General features: G+C 40.3%; 3 protein-coding genes and 1 pseudogene across 3 annotated transcripts in view; 3 read left to right on the top strand and 1 right to left on the bottom strand.

The window, feature by feature from the left end:
- LOC129860194 (zinc finger protein 501-like) overlaps window positions 1–13,020 on the top strand; it is a 29,918-nt pseudogene extending 16,898 nt beyond the window's left edge.
- Window positions 1–13,387, bottom strand: part of LOC129860172 (zinc finger protein 883-like) — a 483,924-nt gene that overhangs the window by 330,902 nt on the left and 139,635 nt on the right. The gene's annotated exons all lie outside the window — the stretch shown is intronic.
- The window catches only part of LOC129860141 (oocyte zinc finger protein XlCOF6-like), a 112,719-nt gene that overhangs the window by 14,704 nt on the left and 84,628 nt on the right, over window positions 1–13,387 (top strand). The gene's annotated exons all lie outside the window — the stretch shown is intronic.
- The window catches only part of LOC129860133 (zinc finger protein 250-like), a 166,044-nt gene that overhangs the window by 102,385 nt on the left and 50,272 nt on the right, over window positions 1–13,387 (top strand). The gene's annotated exons all lie outside the window — the stretch shown is intronic.

Raw genomic sequence — 13,387 nt, 5'->3', positions numbered from 1 at the left:
AGTCACAGTCAAAATTAAAGTGAAAAACCACACTACAGGCTGATCCAACTTTGATGTAATGTCCTTTAAACAAGTCAAAATGAGGCTCAGTAGTGTGTGTGGCCTCCACGTGCCTGTATGACCTCCCTACAACGCCTGGGCATGCTCCCGATGAGGTGGCGGATGGTCTCCTGAGGGATCTCCTTCCAGACCTGGACTAAAGCATCCACCAACTCCTGGACAATCTGTGGTGCAACGTGGCGTTGGTGGATGGAGCGAGACATGATGTCCCAGATGTGCACAATTGGATTCAGGTCTGGGGAACGGGCGGGCCAGTCCATAGCATCAATGCCTTCCTCTTGCAGGAACTGCTGACACACTCCAGCCACATGAGGTCTAGCATTGTCTTGCATTAGGAGGAACCCAGGGCCAACCGCACCAGCATATGGTCTCACAAGGGGTCTGAGGATCTCATCTCGGTACCTAATGGCACTCAGGCTACCTCTGGCGAGCACATGGAGGGCTGTGCGGCCCCCCAAAGAAATGCCACCTCACACCATGACTGACCCACCGCCAAACCGGTCATGCTGGAGGATGTTGCAGGCAGCAGAACGTTCTCCACGGCGTCTCCAGACTCTGTCACGTCTGTCACATGTGCTCAGTGTGAACCTGCTTTCATCTGTGAAGAGCACAGGGCGCCAGTGGCGAATTTGCCAATCTTGGTGTTCTCTGGCAAATGCCAAACGTCCTGCACGGTGTTGGGCTGTAAGCACAACCCCCACCTGTGGACGTCGGGCCCTCATACCACCCTCATGGAGTCTGTTTCTGAACGTTTGAGCAGACACATGCACATTTGTGGCCTGCTGGAGGTCATTTTGCAGGTCTCTGGCAGTGCTACTCCTGCTCCTCCTTGCACAAAGGCGGAGGTAGCGGTCCTGCTGCTGGGTTGTTGCCCTCCTATGGCCTCCTCCACGTCTCCTGATGTACTGGCCTGTCTCCTGGTAGCGCCTCCATGCTCTGGACACTACGCTGACAGACACAGCAAACCTTCTTGCCACAGCTCGCATTGATGTGCCATCCTGGATGAGCTGCACTACCTGAGCCACTTGTGTGGGTTGTAGACTCCGTCTCATGCTACCACTAGAGTGAAAGCACCGCCAGCATTCAAAAGTGACCAAAACATCAGCCAGGAAGCATAGGAACTGAGAAGTGGTCTGTGGTCACCACCTGCAGAACCACTCCTTTATTGGGGGTGTCTTGCTAATTGCCTATAATTTCCACCTGTTGTCTATTCCATTTGCACAACAGCATGTGACATTTATTGTCAATCAGTGTTGCTTCCTAAGTGGACAGTTTGATTTCACAGAAGTGTGATTGACTTGGAGTTACATTGTGTTGTTTAACCTGTCTGACTCTGGCGTTCCGCCAGCGGAATTCATCCCACATTCCACTGAAAAGGCAATGCGCGAAATTCAAAATATATATATTTGAAATATTTAACTTTCATACATTAACAAGTCCAATACAGCAAATGAAAGATACACATCTTGTGAATCCAGCCAACATGTCTGATTTTTAAAATGGTTTACAGCGAAAACAGCACGTATATTTATGTTAGCTCACCACCAAATACAAAGCAGGACAGATATTTTTCACAGCACAGGTAGCATGCACAAAGCCAACCTAACTAACCAAGAACCAACCAAACTAACCAAGAAACAACTTCATCAGATGACAGTCTTATAACATGTTATACAATAAATCTATGTTTTGTTGGAAAAATTTGCATATTTGAGGTATAAATCAGTTTTACATTGCAGCTACCATCACAGCTACCGTCAGAAATAGCACCGAAGCAGCCAGAGTAATTATAGAAACCAACGTGGAATACCTAAATACTAATCACAAAACATTTCTGAAATATGCATCGTGTACAGCAAATGAAAGACAAGCATCTTGTGAATCCAGCCAATATTTCAGATTTTTTAAGTGTTTTACTGCGAAAACACAATATAGCATTATATTAGCTTACTACAATAGCCTACCACACAACCGCATTCATTAATCAAGGCACGTTAGCGATAGCAATAGGCACGTTAGCGTTAGCGAATAAACCAGCAAAAGATATTAATTTTCACTAACCTTCATAAACTTTCCTCAGATGACAGTCCTATAACATCAGGTTATACATACACTTATGTTTTGTTCGAAAATGTGCATATTTAGAGCTGAAATCAGTGGTTATCCATTATGCTAACGTAGCTTCTTTTTCCCAGAATGTGCGGATATTTCTATTAGACTCTCACCTATTCTGACCAAATAGCTATTCATAAACATTACAAAAAAATACATGTTGTATAGGAAATGATAGATACACTAGTTCTTAATGCAATCGCAGTGTTAGAATTCTAAAAATATCTTCATTACGACATAAGGCTTATGTTATAGCGAGAGAGTGGCCAAAACCTGGGTGCAAAACTACTAGTACACAGTTCGACAGATATATGAAATAGCATCACAAAATGGGTCCTACTTTTGGTGATCTTCCATCAGAATGTTGTACAAGGGGTCCTTTGTCCAGAACAGTCGTTGTTTGGATTTAGAACATCGTTTTTCCCTCTTGAATTAGCAAGCACACTGGCCAAGTAGCGCGAAGCTTTCCATCGTCAACAAACACAGACAACGCAACACGCCTAACGTCCCGAAAAAATTTCAATAATCTAATAAAAATATATTGAAAAAACATAGTTTACGATGATATTGTGACATGTATCAAATAAAATCAAAGCCGGAGATAGTAGTCGCCTATAACGACAGCTTTTCAGAAGGCAATTCCAGGTCCATCTTCGCGCTTTCCAGAAAACAGGAAATGGATGACTCGTCGTGCCAAGAGGATTAATTCCACCTCAGACCAAGATAAACACTTCATTTCTTCTCTCACTTCCTCTTGACATCTAGGGGAAGGTGTATGACGTGCATGTATACTCATACGTATCATGCCCATTTATAGGCAGGCCCTTGAACAGAGCATCATTTTCAGACTTTCCACTTCCTGGTCAGAAAGTGTGCTTCCAAATGAGTTCTGTTTTACTCACAGACAAAATTCAAACGGTTTTAGAAACTAGAGTGTTTTCTATCCAATAGTAATAATAATATGCATATTGTACGAGCAAGAATTGAGTACGAGGCCGTTTAAATTGGGCACGTTTTTCCCCCAAAGTGAAAACAGCGCCCTCTGTCCTCATCAGGTTAAGTGTTCCCTTTATTTTTTTGAGCAGTGTATATGTATTGTGTAACATGAAGTCCTATGAGTGTCATCTGATGAAGATCATCAAAGGTTAGTGATTTAATTTTATCTCTATTTCTGCTTTTTGTGACTCCAGTCCTTGGCTGGAAAAATGGCTGTGTTTTTCTGTGATTTTGCGGTGACCTAACATAATCGTTTTTGGTGCTTTCGCTGTAAAGCCTTTCTGAAATCGGACACTGTAGTGGGATTAACAAGAAGTGTATCTTTAAAATGGTGTGAAATACTTGTATGCTTGAGTAATTTTAATTCTGAGATTTCTGTTGTTTGAATTTGGCGCCCTGCACTTTCACTGGCTGTTGTCATATCGATCCCGTTAACTTTTTAGGGCTGCAATCCCGTTAAGGTATTATCACGTTTGGTAAAGGTTTGATGTTTTATTTTTGTGTGAAACCGAGTGATTATGATCAACTATTTTACAAGTCACATAGCTAGAAGCTTTTGGTTTGTCTGAATAAATTTACATAATTTCCTCATGGTAGTTTTAATAAAGAATACAAGTATTTGAGCTTTCTGAGTTTGTTTATAGCATGTTATTGGTTTTGTGTAAAATTCACGAGCTGGTAAAATGGAGCTGTTCACTCTGTCTGCGCCAACGGACTTCAGTGCTGGTGCAGAGAGACAATTTCACGGTCACATTACAGTTTTGAAGCTGAATGTAATGATCATCAGTTTTCTACATGTGTACTAATATTCAGACACCTTCAGTTGCTTCTATCTTTATCTATAAATGTTACTATGGTGTGAACTGGAAATACAATTGGTTTTTGATTAAAATAATACAGTGAAGACAAGGTTAAAACTAAACTTGTACTAAATGTTTTTTTGCCATTTAAGTGAATTTGGGAAATCTACTTTAGTTTAAGTGCACTTACTTTGTGTAGACAAATTTTAAAGTGTGTACTTTGTGTAATATGAATGAATTAATGTTTTGTTGTCAATGCTTAGCTACCTGATCCATTGAAATGAGATCAGTGCTTGACTTGGACAGGAGCTCACTGGAGCTGAGAACCGGCACTTCAAATGTCTACTGTTTGAGCTCATGTTCCTGTCAAGGCTTTGGGTAACTGGTGAAAAGGAGTCAGGCGCAGGAGAGTTGAGATGCGTGGACAAGGTATTTAATACACGAAAAAACACCAGTATAGAAACAATACAACGGTGCGTGAAATATAACGGTACCACGAATAAACAGACGTAGATACAAAGCTCTGCAACAAAATACCAGCCGTCAGATACAGTCATCAACATAGAACAAACACGCACACATACATGTGGGAAACAGAGGTTAAATACTGAACATGTAATGGATCGGCGATGGCTAGAAGACCGGTGACGTCGACCGCCGACCGCCGCCCGAACAAGGAAAGGGACCGACTTCGGCGGAAGTCGTGACAGTTCCTCTTATAGAATATTAGCTCAACAGTATTGTGGAGCTCCTGTGCCAAAATATAAACAGTACCGGCACCTATTTCAGTCCAAGTCAAGCACTGAATTAGATAATTGAACATATAATATATTTTTTGAGAATAAAGAAAGTGCCAGAACTGTCAAGACAATAACTTTTTGTGTGTGTTTCTCACATTGTTACTACAGGACTAGAATTAAGTCTGAGGCCGGTAACATCAACAGTAACGACAAACCCAGCCTGCCTCTCTCGTTCCATACTGAGTCCAAACCTACAGTCACTGAGTCCTGATTGTGACAGTGGGGACCAGTTTGCACTGCAGGATCCAGAGATGGCATCAGTGAAACTGGAAGACTGCAGTCAAACACTGGAGCTGAATGACAACATTAAAGATGAAGAAGAGGAGGAGAAGATCGGGACATCTGTTAATCATGGTAAGAGCAGGGTTCTTTCTAACTAAGTTTGTTTTTCATTCCAACTTCCCACTGTGTATGAAAAGTTGCAGTTGAACTGTTTCATGATGAACTGTTTCAATGAGAAGTTGATGTTATTTCATGCTACTGAGACTTGCATGGTTTGACACCAGTTTTGCCAGCATTTGTTTTATTAACTGAGCTATCTGGAGTGATCAGAGAGTAGACTAAAGAAGTGAAGTAGACAAACTGCCAGTGTTTTAAAGTTCTATGAAGTGAGTCTGTGTAGTTACTAACCCTTGTGATAGTGAGTGGAGGATGACACGCCCCTTTTTAGCTTTCATCTCTTACCCACTTTTAGAATAGTTTTATTCCCCTGTATTGTACAGCCTACTGATATGAATACATGTCACCCGGTACAGACAGAAGAGGACCGGCCACCCCTTTGAGCCTGGTTCCTCTCTGTTTCTTCCAAGGTTCCTGCTTTCTAGGGAGTTTTTCGTGGGCACTGTGCTTCTACATCTGCATTGCTTGCTCTTTGGGGATTTCGGGTTGGTTTCTGTAAAGGACTTTGTTACAACTTATGTAAAAAGAGCTTCATAAAATACATTTGATTGACATGTATATCACACCAATTGACTGATTGTTCTGATATTGTTCACACAGGAGACGATGTTGAGACATTCTCTACATCCAGAGAGAAACAGCAGGAAGAACACAGAGCAAAGAGGTCTCACCACTGCCCACATTGTGAGGAGATTTTCCCATTTCTATCAAAGCTAAAAATACACCTAAAAATACACACAGGAGAAAAGCTTTACTCCTGCTCTGAATGTGGAAAATGCTTGAAAACATCAACTGCACTAAAAGTTCATCAGAGAGCACACACGGGAGAGAAGCCTTACTCCTGCTCTGACTGTGGGGCGAGTTTCTCTCAACTGGGCCACTTAAAAAAACATGAACGTATACACACAGGAGAAAAGCCTTACTCCTGCTCTGATTGCGGGGCGAGTTTCTCATATCGGGACACCTTAAAACGTCATGAACATATACACACAGGAGAGAAGCCTTACTCCTGCTCTGACTGTGGGGCGAGTTTCTCTCGACTGGGCTCCTTAAAAAACCATGAACGTATACACACAGGAGAGAAGCCTTACTCCTGCTCTGACTGTGGAAAGAGTTTCTCTGAACTGGGTACCTTAAAACAACATGAACGTATACACAAAGGAGAGAAGCCTTACTCCTGCTCTGACTGTGGAAAGAGTTTCTCTCGACCGTGCACCTTACAAATACATGAACGTATACACACAGGAGAGAAGCCTTACTCCTGCTATGACTGTGGAGCGAGTTTCTCTCGTCCGGACACCTTAAAAAACCATGAACGTATACACACAAGAAAGAAGCCTTACTCCTGCTCTGACTGGAAAGACGGTCTCTCACCTGGGAAACTTAAAACAACATGAACGTATACACAAAAGAGAGAAGCCTTACTCCTGCTCTGACTGTGGAAAGTGTTTCTCTTGAATGTGCCATTTAAAAAGACACCAAGGGAAACACAAGAGAGGAGCCTTACCACTGATCTGACTATAGAAAATGTTAAACACCAGCTGAGCATAAAGGTCATTAGAGAAAAGACAAAGGAGATAAGCCTTCTGCTCTCGATGTGGCAAGAGTTTTTCCCAAATGGGCAAAATAAAAACACACCAACGGATATACACTTTTTTTTTCTTTTTTACCTTTATTTAACTAGGCAAGTCAGTTAAGAACAAATTCTTATTTTCAATGACGGCCTAGGAACAGTGGGTTAACTGCCTGTTCAGGGGCAGAACGACAGATTTGTACCTTGTCAGCTCGGGGATTTGAACTTGCAACCTTCCGGTTACTAGTCCAACGCTCTAACCACTAGGCTACGCTGCCGCCTTATCACTGTGGGAAGAGATTCTACAGATTGGGCCATTTAAAAAGACACCAATGTATACATAAAGGAGAGAAGCCTCATCAGTTTTCTCAAGACCAGCTAAGATTAGACACTCCACTTAATTCTCATGTCATTAAATAATTGGCAACGTTGAATTGGATCAAATGAAGAAAGTGTAGAACACTATTGTAATCCTATAGTTTCTCACTGTGAGAGAACAATGCAGAGGAAAGGGAGTGTTATAGAATGTTAGCCACTTGTCAGTTTTGTTAGCTTCTACTGTAAAGATATTGAGATGACCTTGAATTTGCTATTAGGGTTGAATATCATCTGTGAGGCGTCTCACAATGGATTCTGATGGGTGACTGGGTGGTACTGCTTCCCTCTGCAGTTTTCTGTGGAAATGAGCTGGTAGACACAACATACACTGATTTTGCAAAACATTAAGGACACCTGCTCTTTTCATGACATAGACTGACCAGGTGAACCCAGGTGAAAACTATAATCCTTAATGATGTAGTTGTTGTTGTATTTATTTTGGATCCCCATTAGCTTTCAGTAGAAAACAAGATACTGCAGTTGCAGTGGGCTAAGGAATGAAAACACTGGAGAATTTTAAAAACATTGCCTGGTCTGATGAATCCCTGTTCCTGCTGTTTCACGCTGATGGGAGGAAACCACGAGTACAACATTGCAGGCTGGTGGTGGTATGATGGTGTGTTTTCATGCCACATATTGGGCCCCTTGATAAAAGTGGAGCAACGTTTGTGTAAAGATCATTGCCAATCAGGTGCATCCCTTCATGGCAGCAGTGTATCCATCTGCAAATAGATTTTTTTCAGCAGGATTACGCCACAAGGCTTGTCCAGAACTGATTCCAAGAACATGACAGGGAATTCAGCTTAATGCAGTGGCCTGCCGAGTCACCAGATCTCAATCCAATTGTTCATCTGTGGGAGGAGATGGATCAAGCTATTCGGAGTAGAGACCCACTCCCAGCCAACTTGACACAATTGTGGGAAGCATTGGAGTCAACATGGGCCAGCATCCATGTGGAACGTTCTCAACACCTTGTAGAGTCCATACCCCGACTAATTGAGGCTGTTCTGAGGACAAAAGGAGGTATAACACAATATTAGGAAGGCGTTCCTAATGTTTTGTGCACTCAGTGTATATCAGATAAAGATGTTGTGGTGATCACTTTTCAGCATTAGTTTGGGTGGATTATTTTATATTACTAAACAATTTTGTTTAATGATAAACAGGCTATGAATCGACTACTTGTGTTTATTAATTTGTCTTTTAATACTAGATTCATTATTTTAGTCATTGATGAATGTATTTGAATAACTGTATTGAAGTTAATTGATCTGGCGGCAGGTAGCCTAGCGGCTAAGAGTGTTGGGCCAGTAACTGAAAGGTCGCTGGTTTGAATCCCGAGCCGACTAGGTGAAAAATCTGTCATTGTGCCCTTGAGCAAGCCAATTAACTCTTATTTGTCCTGTAAGTCTCTCTGGATAAAAACATCTGCTAAATGACAAGAATGTAATGAAAAATATTGTTTGTACATGAATTCATGCTGGGCAGCCACTTTTTTCTCATGTGTATAATTAAATGAAATTAACTGATTTTAGTTAAATACTGTATATTGTCATGGTAATTTCCTGTATTACTAAATGATGAGTTTACAAACCACACACAAGTCAGTTATATTTTAAACTCTATCTTTAATTATATGAGTTTCACCATAGCCCTTTGACTCTCAGATCAATTCAGTGTCTATAAATGAATTCTCTGAGAGTGCTTACAAAAAAATACTTAGTATCTTTTATAGCCAAGATACACCCCTCTCAACTCACATGACGAACCACAGATCTCAGGAACTTCACAAAGGGCCTTTTACTTGAAAGAGGATTATCCCATAGCCAGATAGCGATAGCTATAAATTATCGTTCAGTTTGGTCTCTTAGACGAGGTTCTACTTCTCGTTCTTGGTACTTCATATTACCAAAACATTACCTCATCCAATGGCATATATCAATTGTCAATTCTAGATACCCCATCTCAAATACAACCCACCCCTGGACAAGCTCCCTGGGGGGAGTGACTTCTAGGTCATATACTATCTCAAGATTCATGCAACATCAGAGGGGGCATACAAGGGTTCCAGACACTGCCATACTCCTCCCCCCAATGGGAAAAGGAGGGAATGACTGGAGTACAGACATAATGGAGCCCTTCACATGGTTTCACAGATATATTCATAATGAAGACAATGTTCAAACCTGACTTCTCCCTTTCTGATATTCTGCCTATTACCAGACATGTAAAAGACAAGCCTGACCTCTCCCCTCTCTGGGCCCCAAGTGACTTTTCCCTAGAGGAGATAGGAAAATGCAACTGCCAACAGTATAGTCCACAAGAAGACATTCTAATGACAAGTATAAAGTAAATAAAACATCTTATTCCTGTATGTTACCTAACTAATTCTGATTCAGCTACGAAAATATACAATACTGGCCAGAGGGACATGACCATAGTAGGCTAGAGCAGCTAACTTCTACTTGGACACAATCCCGGATCCGGGAGCACCCCCATCAGTAAAAAAGCTGACTAGCATAGCCTAGCATAGCTTTACAAGTAAATACTAGTGACGTAAATACTAAATACACAAAACACACAAGTAAATACTAAATACTAGTCCAAGACACCAGATGAAAGATACACATCTTGTGAATCCAGCCATCATTTCTGATTTTTAAAATGTTTTACAGGGAAGACACAATATGTAAATATATTAGCTAACCACGATAGCAAAAGACACAACTTTTTTTTCCCACCATTTTGTTCCTGCATAGGTAGCTATCACAATTTCGACCAAATAAAGATCTAAATAGCCACTAACCAAGAAACAACTTCATCAGATGACAGTCTGATAACATATTTATTGTATAGCATATGTTTTGTTAGAAAAATGTGCATATTTCAGGTATAATTCATAATTTACCATTGCAGCCACCATCACAACTCTCACCAAAGCAACTAGAATAACTACAGAGACCAACGTGAATTACCTAAATACTCATCATAAAACATTTATGAAAAATATACAGCATACAGCAAATGAAAGACAAAGATCTTGTGAATCCAGACAATATTTCAGATTTTTTAAGTGTTTTACAGCGAAAACACAATATAGCATTATATTAGCTTACTACAATAGCCAACCACACAACAGCATTGATTCAAGCCAACAATAGCGATAACGAATAAACCAGCAAAAGATATTAATTTTTTCACTAACCTTCTCAAACTTCTTCAGATGACAGTCGTATAACATCATATTACACAATACATATAGAGTTTGTTCGAAAATGTGCATATTTAGCGGCACAAATCGTGGTTATACAATGAGAATAGTAGCCAAGCTGCCAACAATATGTCGGGAGAAATCTTGGGAGAGGCACCTAGTCTAATCAGTAACTAATCCTAAACTTGACTAAAAAATACAGGTTGGACAGCAAATGAAAGATACATTAGTTCGTAATGCAACCGCTGTGTTAGATTTTTAAAATTAACGTTACTACGACATACAGCGTGCGTTAAAGCGAGACCGCACCGAAATTAATGGCGGAATATGAGTTTTACATTTTTCAACAGAACAACGAATTAACATCATAAATTGTTCTTACTTTTTGATGAGCTCCCATCAGAATCTTGGGCAAGTTGTCCTTTGTCCAAAAGAATCGTTGCTCGGTTGTAGATTGTCGCTTTCAACTTTGGAATTAGCAGTTAACATTAGCCATGTGGCGAAGACGTGTCCAACTCACCATAACACAGCACAAATAAAATACCGAAAATCGCAATATACTGATATAAACTGATATAACTCAGTTTAAAATAACAACATTATGATGTCTTTAACACCTATATCGAATAAAATCAGAGCCGGATATATCTAAGGGCTATAACGGGAGCTTTCTAGAACGCCATCCTGAGGTCTGTCTTGCGTCATGGCGAATGAAGCTAAGACTGGACCCCACGTCCCCAGTCCATTTATATGGCCTCAGATCTGCCTAGCAACTCAATTCCAATTCTCACTATTTGCTGACATCTAGGGGAAGGCGTATGTAGTGCATCTCGACCAATAGAAGACATGCAAATTAATAAACTGACCCCAGAACAGCCTGTCTGATTTCAGATTTCTCACTTCCTCACAGGAAAATTGCTCCAACTTGAGTTCTGGTTTACTCACAGATATAATTCAAACGGTTTTAGAAACTAGAGAGTGCTTTCTATCCAATAGTAATAATAATATGCATATTGTACGAGCAAGAATTGAGTACGAGGAAGTTTAATTTGGGAATGAAATTTTTACAAAGTGAAAACAGCACCCCCTATTGAGAAAAGGTTATTAAAGCTACACATGTTGTGAATCCAGCCAACATGTCTGATTTCAAAAAGGATTTACGTGGAAAGCACACCAAACAATTATGTTAGCTCAGTACATAGCCACAGAAAAACACAGCCATTTTCCCAGCAAAGATAGTAGTAACAAAAAGCAGAAATAGAGATAAAATGAATCACTAACCTTTGATGATCTTCATCAGATGACACTCATTGGACATCATGTTACACAATATATTTATGTTTTGTTTGATAATGTGCATATTTATATCCACAAATCTCGGTTTACATTGGCGCCATGTTCAGAAATGCCTCCAAAATATCCGGAGTAATTACAGAGAGCCACGTCAAATAACAGAAATACTCATCATAAACTTTGATGAAAGATACATGTTTTACATATAATTAAAGATACACTTGTTCTTAATGCAACCGCTGTGTCAGATTTTTAAAAAACTTTACGTAAAAAGCACACCATGCAATAATCTGAGACGGCGCTCAGATTTAACAACATTTCTCCGCCATGTTGGAGTCAACAGAAATACGAAATTACATCGTAAATATTCCCTTACCTTTGATTATGTTCATCAGAATGCAGTGCCATGAATCCTAGTTCCACAATAAATTGTTGTTTTGTTCGATAATGCTCATTACTTATGTCCTATTAGCTACTTTTGCTAGCATGTGTAGTACGTGTCCAAACGCTCACGCAGATGCAGGCAAACGTCGGACGAAAACTTAAAAAAGTTATATTACAAGTCGAATAAACTGGTCAAACTTAGTAGAGAATCAATCTTCAGGATGTTGTTATCATATATATCCAATAACGTTCCAACCAGAGCATTCTTTTCAGTCTCTATAAGTAATGGAATGCATGGCGATATCATGAGAAATGCGCGTGACTAGGAACTGGCATTCTGTCAGACCAATGACTGAAACATCTCCCATCCGGCCCCACATCACACTAGAGGCTTCATTCCACGTTCTACAGACTGTTGACATCTAGTGGAAGGCGCAGGAAGTGCAAACAGATCCATATCTTACAGGGAATTGAATAGGCGATGAGTTGAACGATGACCATTTTCAGAATTCTCACTTCCTGTTTGGATTTTTTCTCAGGTTTTTGCCTGCCATATGAGTTCTGTTATACTCACAGACATCATTCAAACAGTTTTTGAAACTTCAGAGTGTTTTATATCCAATAGTAATAATCATATGCATATATTAGTATCTGGGACAGAGTAGGAGGCAGTTCACTATGGGCACGCAATTCATCCAAAAGTGAAAATGCTGCCCCCTATATCAAAGAAGTTAACAGACAACTTGTGACAGACAACTTGTGACCGCTGTGAAACTGATAACAGGAAGAATGTCTCCCCACTCAGGGAGGGGAGAAACCGTTGGACTTGCAGTAGATTGTGTAACATGTTGTAGCATATGATAAGCAATGTAGGCATAAGAGAAGACTTGTAAAACAGCATTGTCATTGTCTGAGAGGAGGAGGGACATTTATGACGAAATGAGAGGTATATAAACCAATGTACATGAAATGATGGGCAGAGCTCTCGAGAATAAACGCTATTGGCTAAGTAGATGATTGGTCTCTGTCTATTTTATGTAAATAAGAACCTTACAAATTCTTAGAAAAGGACAGAAGTGTTTTAATTGAATTGGTTAATGAACGACATAGGAACTAAATTCCTCTAACAGTTCTTACTGATTGTTTTAGTGGTAAAGACTGACTCTCTCTCTGGCTCCACAACAAACCCCCGCCTGGCCATCTAGAGGTGTGAATACCCAGCCAGCCTACAAGTAGATGGTAAGTGCTTTACAGATGAAAGGGACTTGGGACCAGCAGCACATTCTTGTGTTTAGTGCGTGTTGTAAGTACAGTCATTGTAAATAATGTGTACATTTTATTTTGTATTTCTTTTGTACATTGTGTGTGGTGTCTTACCTTA

The sequence above is a fragment of the Salvelinus fontinalis genome, chromosome 7, assembly GCF_029448725.1.
Source record: "Salvelinus fontinalis isolate EN_2023a chromosome 7, ASM2944872v1, whole genome shotgun sequence".
NCBI classification, from domain to species: domain Eukaryota; kingdom Metazoa; phylum Chordata; class Actinopteri; order Salmoniformes; family Salmonidae; genus Salvelinus; species Salvelinus fontinalis.
The sequence above is the reverse complement of the archived record's forward strand: the minus strand, read 5'-3'. Positions and strand labels throughout refer to the sequence as shown.